The sequence below is a fragment of the Peromyscus eremicus genome, chromosome 5 (genome assembly GCF_949786415.1).
Source record: "Peromyscus eremicus chromosome 5, PerEre_H2_v1, whole genome shotgun sequence".
NCBI classification, from domain to species: domain Eukaryota; kingdom Metazoa; phylum Chordata; class Mammalia; order Rodentia; family Cricetidae; genus Peromyscus; species Peromyscus eremicus.
This window is the reverse complement of record NC_081420.1, coordinates 23,410,497-23,423,442: the sequence shown is the minus strand read 5'-3', so window position 1 is coordinate 23,423,442 and position 12,946 is coordinate 23,410,497. Positions and strand designations below refer to the sequence as shown.

The 12,946-nt window shown below is 40.0% G+C and overlaps 1 protein-coding gene across 1 annotated transcript in view; it reads right to left on the bottom strand.

The window, feature by feature from the left end:
* Positions 1 to 12,946, bottom strand: part of LOC131910750 (uncharacterized) — a 280,595-nt gene that overhangs the window by 253,103 nt on the left and 14,546 nt on the right. The window lies entirely within an intron of this gene.

Below are 12,946 nucleotides of genomic sequence, written 5' to 3'. Positions count from 1 at the left end.
TGAGAAATTAGTCCAAGTTCCATGCAGAAAGAAAAAAGGGACAACGAAAAGAAGGGAGGAAGAAAGGAAAGATAGTGTGGGAGATGAACGGAAGGAGGAAGAAAGAAAGAAAAGAAAGAAAAAAAGAAAGAAAGAAAGAAAGAAAGAAAGAAAGAAAGAAAGAAAGAAAGAAAAGAAAAAAGAGGCGCTGGGGAGAAAGAGGCTGCTTCATGAGCATGAAGAGCAGAATTGGGTCTCAGCACCCATGTGAAGGCCGGGTAGCACGTGCTTACAGTCCCAACGCTGGGAACGTAGAGACAGGAGGATCTTTGGGGCTGGCTTGCCAATCAGCAGAACTGTTGAGCGTCAAGCTCTGTGAGAAACGCTGTTTCAAAACCTAAAGTGGGGAACTGAAGAAGACACCTGATGTTCACCTATGGCCTCTGTATTCGTGCATGCACGTAGATACGTATACCAACCAGCACACACACATACACACATGTGCCCACACATACATCACGAAAAAAGGAACAGTGAAAGAAGGAATAAAAAAGAAAGAGGGAAGGAAGGGAGGAAATAGTGGCCAGTTTACTGATCTATTTTATGTTAATTCAAGTGATGTGAAAGGAGGTAAAAAATGCTTTATCCAGAAATTTCATTCAGCATCCACCAATAACCTCAGCACCACACCTCCAAATTTCTCACCTCCCGTTCCCCATTAACTCAGTTCTCAATATTGACTGTAGCATCTACCTTGGCTGTATTGTATACAGGGACCCACTGTCACATTTCTAAATCCAGTCTCATACTTGTCACACACATGTCCACTGCTAGTAGTTTGTACTCATTAGGCACGAGGAGAATTCAAGTTGCTGCCAACACTGCAGAAGCCACGGGCACGGCAGGTTGAAAACCCCAGTCCTGCTAGTGTGACTCCCAGAGGAAGGTGGCTATGTGCCAAGGATGTGGTAACATGCCGCGATGCATTTGCTTCAGGATGAAAGGCTACCTACCCACATTGTACCTCCATTCCCAAGGCTAAAGGAAGTTCTAATGAGGACCCAGATTGGGTATTGGGTTTCTGTTTCTAAAGCGGCACTTTTATTTCCCCATCAACCTCTGTTCCATCGATGTAAGTACAGGAACAGAAACTTTTGTTTTACTCTGTGGTTTCAATAAAGATGAAAAATTAATGTGCTTCAGTTTTGTTAATTTACCCGTCAACAACAACTACCTCCTAGGATAAAGCCTGGTGATTTGTGGCCTGGCCTCTGTCCTGCACTGTTCAGCCATTCTTCACTGTAATGGCGGACTTGTTGATTGGTTTTGCTCACTCACTTGTTTCCTGCCACCCAGAGAGCCCTGGGAAACTGCTTCTTCTAAATGCCATCGAAATAAGTCACTTCTACGAAAGTAGTGCTAATGGTACATTCCTTACTAGAACGCCATACCAGTCCAGCTGCTGTGGAATGGTCTGTATGTCAAATGTGTTGCTCTGATTGGTCAATAAATAAAACACTAATTGACCAGTAGCCAGACAGGAAGTATAGGCGGGACTAACAGAGAGGAGAATTGAGAGAACAGGAAGGCGGGGGAGACCCTGCCAGCCTCCGCCATGACAACAGCATGTGAAGATACCGGTAAGCCACGAGCCATGTGGCAAGGTATAGATTTATGGAAATGGATTAATTTAAGCTGTAAGAACAGTTAGTAAGAAGCCTGCCACGGCCATACAGTTTGTAAGCAATGTAAGTCTCTGTGTTTAATTGGTTGGGTCTGAGCGGCTGTGGGACTGGCGGGTGACAGATTTGTCCTGACTGTGGGCCAGGCAGGAAAACTCTAGCTACATCCAGCCATGTCATGAGACCACAAGCTTCCTCACTTCACAAAACCCAAGGTCTTGGCCCACCAAAATAACCAGTTAGTTTGTAATAGCAAGTTATTCAAGATCGTTGAAAATCAAACAAAATTAAATCATTTTCAACCAAAAGTCTGTAAGTGTCCAGATTGTCTGTGTCTGTGGATTATATACCTGCATAACCAACCAACATTTTTAAAAAAAACAAACACTGAAAAAAGTTGCATCCACACTGAACACACACAGGCCTTTTCTTTTCTTTTCTTTTCTTTTCTTTTCTTTTCTTTCCCCTCCCTACTAAATAATAAAATATAGCAATAATTTATACAGTGTCTATATCATATAAGATATAAGTAATCTAGAGATGATTTGAATACATACAGAAGAGTTGTAATGACTCTCATGGAAGCGTGATGGTATTTCGTATCCAAGACTTAAACATCTTTGGATGTAGTGTAAGAGATTTCTGAAACAAACTCCCTTAGAAGCCATGTAATGGCTATATTGGCATTGAGTTTTCAAGCCATGTCCATCCTTCTCCCAGATGAGATGCTAGGGTCTGCCCAGCTGTGCATGAAGGAAGTCTGTACTTTAGGGGTTGTTCAAACTGCTTCCTCCCCACTCAGGGATCCATGCTTGTGTGATTGGGAGAGAAACACCTTTCCGGCTACACAGATTGCTCCTGCTGCATTCCATGTGAACATGGGAATTATAAATACTACACCTCTAGTAATACCCTTAGTAGTTCCCATTGTGAAATATCACATGTAGCTTCTTGGAAGAACATATGTCTGAACCTTCTTACACACACCAAGAGGCAGATCTTACATGCTTAGAACTGGTCCCCTTAATATGCCTTTGCATGATATTAAATATTTTAAAGGTTGTATACTGTATAATTCATATGTTATTTTTTATTACATTTAAATTATGTGCTATATTGGTTTGTGTGCTTAGTACACGTATTATATACTACCCATTGCCTGTCTCCCCTACTTGAACACAAGCTCTGTTAAGGCAAACACATGGCCTCACTGCTGTCTGCAATGCCATTGGTGTCTAGCAGAGAGCCTGCTGTATGGACATGTTCATAATATGGTGTGGATTCATTTAGGGAAATTCTTTTGAGAATCTACCATAAAACCCAGAAGTTTTCATGTCTTGCAACTTAGAGTCTTTTCATCATGGTTTATTCTTCTCATCCTGACAAGTCCCTCCCATATTTGACTTCCTTCACCACCCTGATGCCTCCTATCTCTTTCTTAACTGAATACTGTCTAATAACCAAGCATATGTCTATATTTTTAAAAAAGGAACAGATGACAGGGTTAGAGAGATAGCCCAGTGATTAAGGGCACTGTTGCTCTTGCAGAGGACCTGGGTTCAGTTTCCAGCACCAATGTGGTATTTACAATTATCTATAACTCTGATTCTAGGGGATCTATCTGATGCTCTCCTGACCTCAGTGAGCATCAGACACGGATGTGGTGCACATACATACACACAGGCAAAATACACACACATAACCAAATACATTCTTTTTTTTTTTTTTTCTCTTTAAGACAAAAACTCTATGCGTCTTGCCTGCAGAGCATAGCTTGCTGGGAGAACAGGGGAGCTGGGCTCAGTGGGGATTCCTGGAGAACAGCTATCTAAAGGAAGGTTATGATTAGGACTAGCCAGAGCAAGACCAAGAAGAAGGAGAAGCCTGGCCAAAAAACCAACAGCACAAAAGCACACATGTAGAATGAGGACTTTTTTTTGAGACAGGGTTTCTCTGTGTATCTTTGAGCCCTTTCCTGGAACTCTCTTTGGAGACCAGGCTGGCCTTGAACTCACAGAGATCCACCTGCCTCTGCCTCCGAGTGCTGGGGTTAAAGGCATGCGCCACCATCGCCCGGTTACATTTTCTTAGTAAACTCCATTTTACTGAGATGCCTAGAGCTTTAATTAGCAGAGTAAGCAATGGAATCCAAACTTCTTCATGCATAACCCCAGGATCAGATTTAACTGATATTGGCACATTATTGTGTGGTATTGATTTATTCTGACGTGTTGTGTCTGTCCAACTTCCTCCCACCTCCAAAGTCTATTGGGTGCTTACCAGCTCCTTGTTGTAATAGAAGTCAATCTCCAAATCAAGTAAGAATTGGCTGTCAAATATTAAAATGATCACTCCCTCCCATTGACTTCTCATACTCTCCTAACAAGCCAAGCATTTTAACGTGGCACAGGGAGTGAAGGGAGATACAGCTCATGGAATCTTGGGACTTTTCTCAGTTCTAGGTCCCCAATGCTAGTGTTTCACTGGGCAGCATGAGGATTTAATCAAGTGGGGCAATTTTAGGATCAGTTGTCTATTACCAGAAGCTAGGTAACTAATAGGATGAATTCCTCAACACGTCCTCATCATTCACAATATGCTTTTGGATATAACTAAACCATCTCACAGGGAAATGAACAGACCCGCTGAGAAATTCAAAGTAGGGCACTTAGCAATACAAATACAATAGGTTTTTATGTGGCTGGTAGTTAACTCTCTGTGACACCCAGATGAATGAGATGACAATCACCTATATGTGTGTATTGGATATAACATGTAAAATAACAAATCAGAACACCGTGCAGTGCTCTTCATATCCCAGCATTCTTTCCAGCTTCCTAATGGTAGCAGTTCGGGGCTGAGACTCAGCATCAGTTAGAACATTTCTTGGGCTGTTGTCATTTTTTTCTGAACTGGGGGAGGAAAGCATTCCCACTTGCCTTCTGCCCTTCCTCCCATATCAGATTTTCTATCATTTAACTCAGAGTATCACGGAGCATAATCAGAGCTCTTAAATTACACCACACATGAACTTTGCTCAGGAAGCCATCCTATGTGCACCCAAGCAATTCCTTGTGAGCTGTAAGAGTGAGAGTGAAATTGCCAGGCAGAGGAAGGACTTTACAAGCCATCCAAGTTCCTTGACTCGGTGATGCAATCACTTCCTCTCTCATAAGCATCATGAGCTTCAGAGCAAGGGAACTTGGAAGCAGTTGTCTGATGTGAGTGAGTGAGTGTGTGTGTGTGTGTGTGTGTGTGTGTGTGTGTGTTGGGGGATAATTATTCACTTTACTCTGATGTTTTTCCCATAAATCCACCTGCTTCAGCTCACTTTTTACTACTAATCACTCTATTTTCTATAATTCACCATAAACTCATCACATACAAGGAAGGCTGCCTATAACTATGTAACTAAAGACTTTCTATTCTGTGATTATAACCACATAGCAACATTTTACAAATTAGAACATTCCATTGAATGTTAAGGAATGAAGCCTAGAAAACCAAAGTTTAATTTGACCTTTTTGGGCTTTCTAAAAATATTTGAGATCATATTTTTACATCATAGTTTCTCACCTTGAAAATTTCATACAGAAATTTCAGCTCTAAATGTCCATGAGACTGGACAGGTGGCCTAAATCTATGAAATACAACTGTGGAAATCAGGAGACAACAGAACAATATAGGGTGGTGGGAAGTCCATCCAACTCAAATGTGCTCTTTCATAGAAAAATCCACACAAGATCTTCATAAGGCCAACATACAAATGCTTTCGAAATGAAAGGTAATTCATGTTAAGAGGATCTTTCTCCCCATTCTTCCTTTGTTCACCCCTCCGTACTTCCTCCTTCCCTTCCTTTTTTCTTTCTAGCGTTGGAAATGGAATCCAGGGCTTCACACGGGTTAAGTGCTCTGCACTGACCCACCTCACCGCTCAAAAGACTATTACTTCGTAAACTAAAAATAGACCTTTTAAACCAAGTCTTGACCATGCTACATGTCAAGCTAAACAACAACTCAAAGAAACAGATAAAAAGCAAATGACGCCGGGCGGTGGTGGCGCACGCCTTTAATCCCAGCACTCGGGAGGCAGAGCCAGGCGGATCTCTGTGAGTTCGAGGCCAGCCTGGGCTACCAAGTGAGTTCCAGGAAAAGGCGCAAAGCTACACAGAGAAACCCTGTCTCGAAAAACCAAAAAAAAAAAAAAAAAAAAAAAAAGCAAATGACAAACCCAAATCATTGAGATGCTTACCTAACATTCTCTTATCTTTGAAAGTAGTTAAGACAAAAATAAGGGTGTCTTGGTTTGGGTTACTATCGCTATGATGAAGCACCGTGACCAAAGCAAGTTGGGGAGGAAAGGGTTTATTTGGCTTATGCTTCCACACTACAGTCCATCATAGAAGGAAGTCAGGACAGGAACTCAAACAGGGTAGGATCCTAGAGGCAGGAGCTGATGCAGAGGCCATGGACAGGTGCTGCTTACTGGCTTGCTCCCCATGGCTTGCTCAGCCTGTTTTCTTTTATTTTTTTTCTTTTATTAAGAAATTTTCTATTCATTTTACATACCAACCACAGATGCCCTTCTCCTCCCTCCTCCTGCCCCTCAGCCTTTTCCCCACCCCACCCCCATTCCCACCTCCACCAAGACACCAGTCCATGGATGGCACCATCAGGAATGGGGTGGACCCACCTCATTGATCACTAATTAATAAAATGCCTTATAGCCAGATCTTATGGAGGCATTTTCTCAATGGAGGTTCCTTCCTTTCACACAACTCTAGCTTGTATCAAGTTGACATAAAACTAGCCAGGACAAAGGGATATCTGAGATAAAGTTATTGAGAATTGTACATTGTATAATTGTAATTTGAAGGCAGTGTGGTTCCATGCCATGAAAACATTAGAGGTGTTTCTGAAATGCTGTTAGGGCAAGAAAGGTATTATTTGAATGATGTATTGATGACTGAATAATTATCAAGAGCCATTAACCTTTATAGATCCCAATTCTGGTATGTTCAGAGGTGTGGTGAGTAGCTAGGAAAGCTGCATCTGCAATCAAAGTTTGACATAAGCTTTCACAATTAAGTCATAAATATTAGTTTTCATATCAGTTCATCTATCATCATCACAGTTATTAATCTTCTTCAGAGACTACAAAGAAAAAATATGAGTTTTCCCTTTCCTTCTGGAAAAGCTAAACTATGAAAAATAGTCATTATATAAATTGTTATTTTAAAGTAAACTTCCATTGGTTACAAAAAATTTGCCCTAATGAAGCCTTAACTGTAGTACATGAAGCATTGCTAGAGCTATGAGGACGATAGAACTGTTCAATGAATGAACTGATAACAAGAAGGGTGAGGTCTGTAGCATTTCAGAATCTGAGAATGCACAGAAGTTATCAGCTTACTTGTCTACTTAGCCTCACTTCCTTCCCAAACCTTGTGGGTATTTCACATATCAGTGATTTGAAAAGCTAAATAGGGTAATAGTTGAAGTTTTCTAACAGGTTCTAATTAATTGAGCCATATTCTTCCTTCCCCCAAGGCCCTCTCTAACTTGTGAGTCACTAGAGTGCTGTGGAGTGCATAATTGCTGCAAGGCTTTCTTCTTAGTCCCCCCGAGGCATGAAAGCATCCTGTGCTCGTTGGACCCACAGTCCTCATAGAACTGAAGCGTGTCCCTAAGTTCCTAACACCTAAACAGGATGGAGTTGCCTGTGTGTAAGTAACTGCAGTGATTCAAAGGTTAAGTTTAAGTATACTTTTTTTGTTTTTTTACCGCACATATAAAAGACCTCAAAAAGTCATACCAAAGAAGGTTTCTTTCTATGAAGTTTGAATCTTAGTAACGCTTTTCTACAGAATATTGCTTCTCAGATTCTGAAATGCAGGTTCTCATGGACTTAAACTGCAGTCCTCCTCTTCTGTCACACTTTCATGAATTTAACCTTCTGTCCTTCTCATAGCTCTAGGAATACTTAGGTTTATGAATTACACTTACAGCTTCACTGTAACTAATTTTTTATCAATGGAAACTTATTTCAATATGAAAACAATTTATATAATGAAACACTAGATTTAGTTTAGACAAAATTATTAACTCATTGATAACAAATCTGGTAACTCGTGAGTAAGCTTTTTATCTCACGAAGCAAAATGACCAAGACTTTCTACCTTTTATAGGACTTTTGGTCAACTCAACACATGAAGGTTAAGAACTTTTATTTTCTATTAAATTCTTTTTAACAAATGATAAACCACAGCCTAAAGTAATTCTCAATGAAATCATTTGGAAACTAAGAACTCATTTCTGCTGAGAGCCAAGAAAATAATAAGGTTCTAAAACCTGTGTAGATATTGAACTCAAGTTAAAACTCTGACCTAATAACGATTCAAACAGAATTGTATTGACGTAAGAGAATTTTGTATCTTATTTAAAAAATACACCTATTTTTTAAATTTCACCAAATGGTTCAGGGAATGTAGAAAAACGACTTGCCCCACTCCACCTAAAAGGCTATTATATCAATAGTGTGTCAGAAAAATGAAATTCTCCTGATTCTGGTTTTGCTACCTAGCTGAGCTTGTGTTAGGCAAGTCCCTGGGTCTTTGTGCACATCTCTGTGGTCTATATTACAGCATCTCTGTGTTTTGAAAATTCCTAAGTGTCCCTTTTGCCATCCTATGAACTGATTCTTGTGTTCACATTTTTATTGTAAGGAGATGTAAATTTCACTGGTACGTAAACTCAGCGAATCCATCTATCACCATTGAACTAAAAAAGTATAGTAATATACCTAACCACTAAAATGTCTTACAACATTCTGTCTTTAACCAATCTATGACAGACTTTATACAAGATTTTCAAAGCCATGTATCGGGGTTTCCCTAACATTAACTTGAAGAGAAGATATAAAGTGACACTTGCTTGCCCTGTGGGCTTCACGTTTGACACCTAAAGAAGTAGAAATCGGGCTGGGAAAAGGATTCAGTGGGAGACAAGGCTTGCTGTGAAAGTTTGAGGGCTTGAGTTTAGATCCTTGACACTAACATGTGTCTGTAACCCCTTCACTGTGAGAGCAGAGACAGGCAGATCCTGGGGGCACACTAATCAGCCCCATGGCTGGAATGGCGAGCTGCAAACTTAGAGGCTGAGCCTATCTTGAAAGATAAAGTGGAGTGAGATTGAGGAAGACATTGAACGTCTATTTCTGGCATTCACAAGTATACACATGAGCAAGCACACCTGCACACAGACATATGTAGGTCTGAATACACACACACACACACACACACACACACACACACACAATGACAATGACAGCAGACCCTTTGCTCATTTTGTGGGCAAGTGTCTCTATAAATAAGCAGTGTCTTTTGAGAAGAAAATAAATTAAAATTTTGCTGTTTTATTGACATTCCCAAAATTCCAATATTTGACTAGAATTCTCTCTTCAATTGGAAATTTTTCTAGAATTCTGTGATTCATTTTTTAGAAAAACACCAAAAATAAGAAAAGGACATTGAAATTGTTTACATAAACTAATCACATATACATGTACATATTATTTGTAGAAAAACTGAGTGTATATAAAGCATTAGGATTTGCCATTCTGGTCATCAAATATCTACATAGAATGTTTCTGTGTCTCAGTGAGAAAGAGAGCATTCCTGAGTGTTTATTCTTAGCTCTCTAAATCAATGAAAAAGATTAAAATCACTTAGGAACCAAATGGTTTCTAAAGACACAAATTCAGGTCAGTCCAATAAACCTAAAGCAAATGATTTTCCTATATTTTTCTTTTTCTTAATAAGAGTAGAAATGTCCTGAAGCAAAAAAAAATATATATATTTTCACACATTCTATAAATGTTATACAACACCTGTTCTCCATCTTTAGGGAAAAACAGCTATAAATGAGAACAATGTAAACCATTTTATACAAAATCACTTCAAAATGACTCAGGCTGTGTGTACTATGGGGGGTTGGGGAGATGGTTTTCTTCAAGTGTATGCTCAGCTCAAGTAAGACACTGGACACAAGTATCTGAGTGCTGTTTTTATCACAAATGTTCATATTTACGTGTTATGAAGATAAATTGGGGATGACAATCCTAAAAGTCTAACTGAGGATTCCCTAACACTCAACCATCACAGATCTCCTGTCCTTCATTCAAGTGAACCACACTTTTCCTGGAAAGTTCTTCAATGGCAGATGCTCAGAACTCATTGTGCTCATCATCTGTGCAATGTCTATTATTTTCTCTCTCTCCCATATGGTCTTCTGCCTTGCCACCCACTGTTGAGATCCTACACACATAAGGATGCTTTTCAAACCACAAATGACCACACATCAATCATGAAACTATTTCGTGAAACATCTTCATATAACCATGTAGAAGAAAGGACTTCCTGCTAGTCTTTCCAAAGCTGTAGCCACACTAGCTCTCGGGGCTTCTGTAACTTTCAACACGGATTCCAGGATCCCTTTCTGGGTCCTGGTGCATTCTCTCTAGTGTCTGCTTTGGTTTGGTCAAGCCTTTTCCATGCATGTTCCATAATGGTGCCAAGTCCAGAGGAGTGACCAGCTTCTAGGTCACCAAACACGTGCTGTTACATAGGTTGGTGGAGGGCTGACAAGGCCTCATCTGGCAGCAATCTGGTGAAGGATCTCCCTAAGGCTGAGGAGTAAGTGCCTGAGATAAGACCATAGGACCTGGGTGGGTAGATACAGCATAGTAAGTGAACAGACATCACAGAACTATGATCCTAAAACCCTTTTGTCTCTGGCCCTGAGAAACTGATATGAGATCCTGTTGTATGTCTGATCCTTTCTATAGCACTCTCTCCCAAGGGGTATCATGGTGTTCCCTGAAAGGGAAATATGACACAGTTGCAGTGAAGGTTGGATTCAATGCAGAATTCCACGAATGCCGTGCAACTCTTTACTTCAATAGCCAAAAAGGATTTTTGAGAAATTCACCCCATATCTAGAGAAAATTGCATGTTTCTTTAAAAAAAAAAATTCTGGTCCAATTGCTAAGATGCCAAACCATGTCACTGATTTATGAAACTCTACATTCCTAGCTCCTTTACTCTTCCAGTTGGAGTCATTGTTCATAGTTGGCCACTCCAGCCCACAGACATTTAGACATACTCAGTCCTAACTCATGGTGTAACTTAACTCGACAAAGTGCTTGGCCTTGGGGTGTAGTCTAGTGGCAGAGCAATTGCTTAGCATATGCAAGATTCTAAGATCAGTCCCCAATAATGTAAAATAAACATGTTTTAGATTTCAGATTTCCTCACATTTTGGACTATATACACATATTTTGTAAAAATATATTGAGGATGGGAGCTAAATCTAAACATGTTCCTTATCAAATAGCTTACTAAAATTTTATTTTGCATTTTATTTGTTCATGTTATGTTCATCAGGGGAGAGGCTCATGTCAAGGTCTGTGGATGGAGCTCAGAGGACGAGTTGAGAAAGTCGGTTCTCTCCTTTGATCATGCTTAGATTGTCAAGCACCTTTTCTCACTGATGTATCTCCCCATCCCTTGATGATAATTTCATGTAATACTTCTAGTGAGCCTGTATTTTGACAATCGACCAAGTAAGGTCAAGTGTATACTTTTCCACAGTGATATCATGCACCAACGTTTTGGATTTTGGAGCATTTCAGATTTTCATATGAGCCATTCTCAATCTTCTGTGTCATGGTATACACACCACACACATACTTATACTTTTTCTTGTTTGTCTTATGCTTCTACAGTACTCAACAAGGAAGGTTATTCATAAAATACTTGTAAAACTCTTATGTAAGGAAGTACTGTTTTTGCTTTTGGAAAGTACTTGATTAACTGGAATTAATCAGTTTTAAATCCAACAGTTCCCTTAGTCTGATCTTGCTGTAGTGTGTCTGAGGATCATGAAGGTCCTATACGTCTATTCTACTCACATCTGTTCCTATACTGGAATAATGCCTGGAAACTAGAAAATGTTCGATAAATGTCCTTTTCAATGAATGAGATTGAAATAAAGAGGTGTATAAAGAAATTTAGTGATATCCATAATTTTAAACAAACATTTCATAAATAATGTCTAAATCATTATTCCTATACCACGTCCACTTCTACTTCTGCTTGTTTATGTCAGGAGTAAGATTTAATCAATAAATAATCCCAGACATATGAACCACAGGGAATGCTAAGTAGATTCTTGACTAGTATCTTTATTTTTCCTTTGTCTTGCTTTGGGTTCTTGCCACCAATTATATCTAAATTTCTTGTTCCTATCGTGCATAGTTTAGTTTTGTTTTGTTTTTTTATGCATATGGATGTTTTGCCTACATGTGTTTGTACACTACCCACATGCTATGCCTGTGGAAGCCAGAAGAGGGCATTAAATCCCCTGGGACTGTAGTGACAAACAGTTGTGAGCCACCATGTGGGTGCTAGGAACTGAAGCCACCTCATCCTGAAGAGCAGGTGGTGCTCTTAACAGCTGGTGAGCCATCTTTTCAGCCCCTATCATGTCTTGTCATGATGGGCCAATAGCTACAGAGGCCTGACTACCGCTATAGAAGCCAGGAGGACTTGGAAGAACCTATTTTTCTTCCCCTGTGATAAATCCAGAATGCAGAAACATGGCCTAGGCAGGACCAATCCAGCATTCTCCCCTAGAATCAAGAGAGAAAGAACGTGGTAATCACTCATCACAGTAGGGAAGTCTCTATCAGATCATGACTGTGCTACCAGGACAGTCACTGTACTTCCAACTTCCTAAGCCTGAAGGCAGGTTGGTCTCGGTCCAGTGACAACATCAATTCCCCGAGCTCACAAAATCCTTCTGTCTAAATCATTTCTGTTGTTCATCTCCAATGAACTCTCAGTATAACATTATCATTCAAGTACTCTGAAAGCCCATCTGTATCCTGAGGAGATGACACCATGAGATGTACAGCAGAGGATCTTTGGAACACCATCATTCTTGACATCTGGGAGAGAATTCAGAATGGGAAGAGAGTTCTCAGAATCCCAGGAGCTGCTTTTTAACAGTAAGGACAGCTCTATCTGCCTGTGTTATACACCAAGGTGATTTTAGTCATTTCCTTTTCTCTCTCCCTATTACAATAACCTGGGTGAAACTGAAGTATTAAACGGAAAAAAAAAAAAAATCTCCCCATTTACAATGACATCACTCACCATTAGCTGAACTGTCCTGCTCTCTACTTGCTCCTTGGTTATTACTGTTTCTCCCTGCCTAAACTCTTT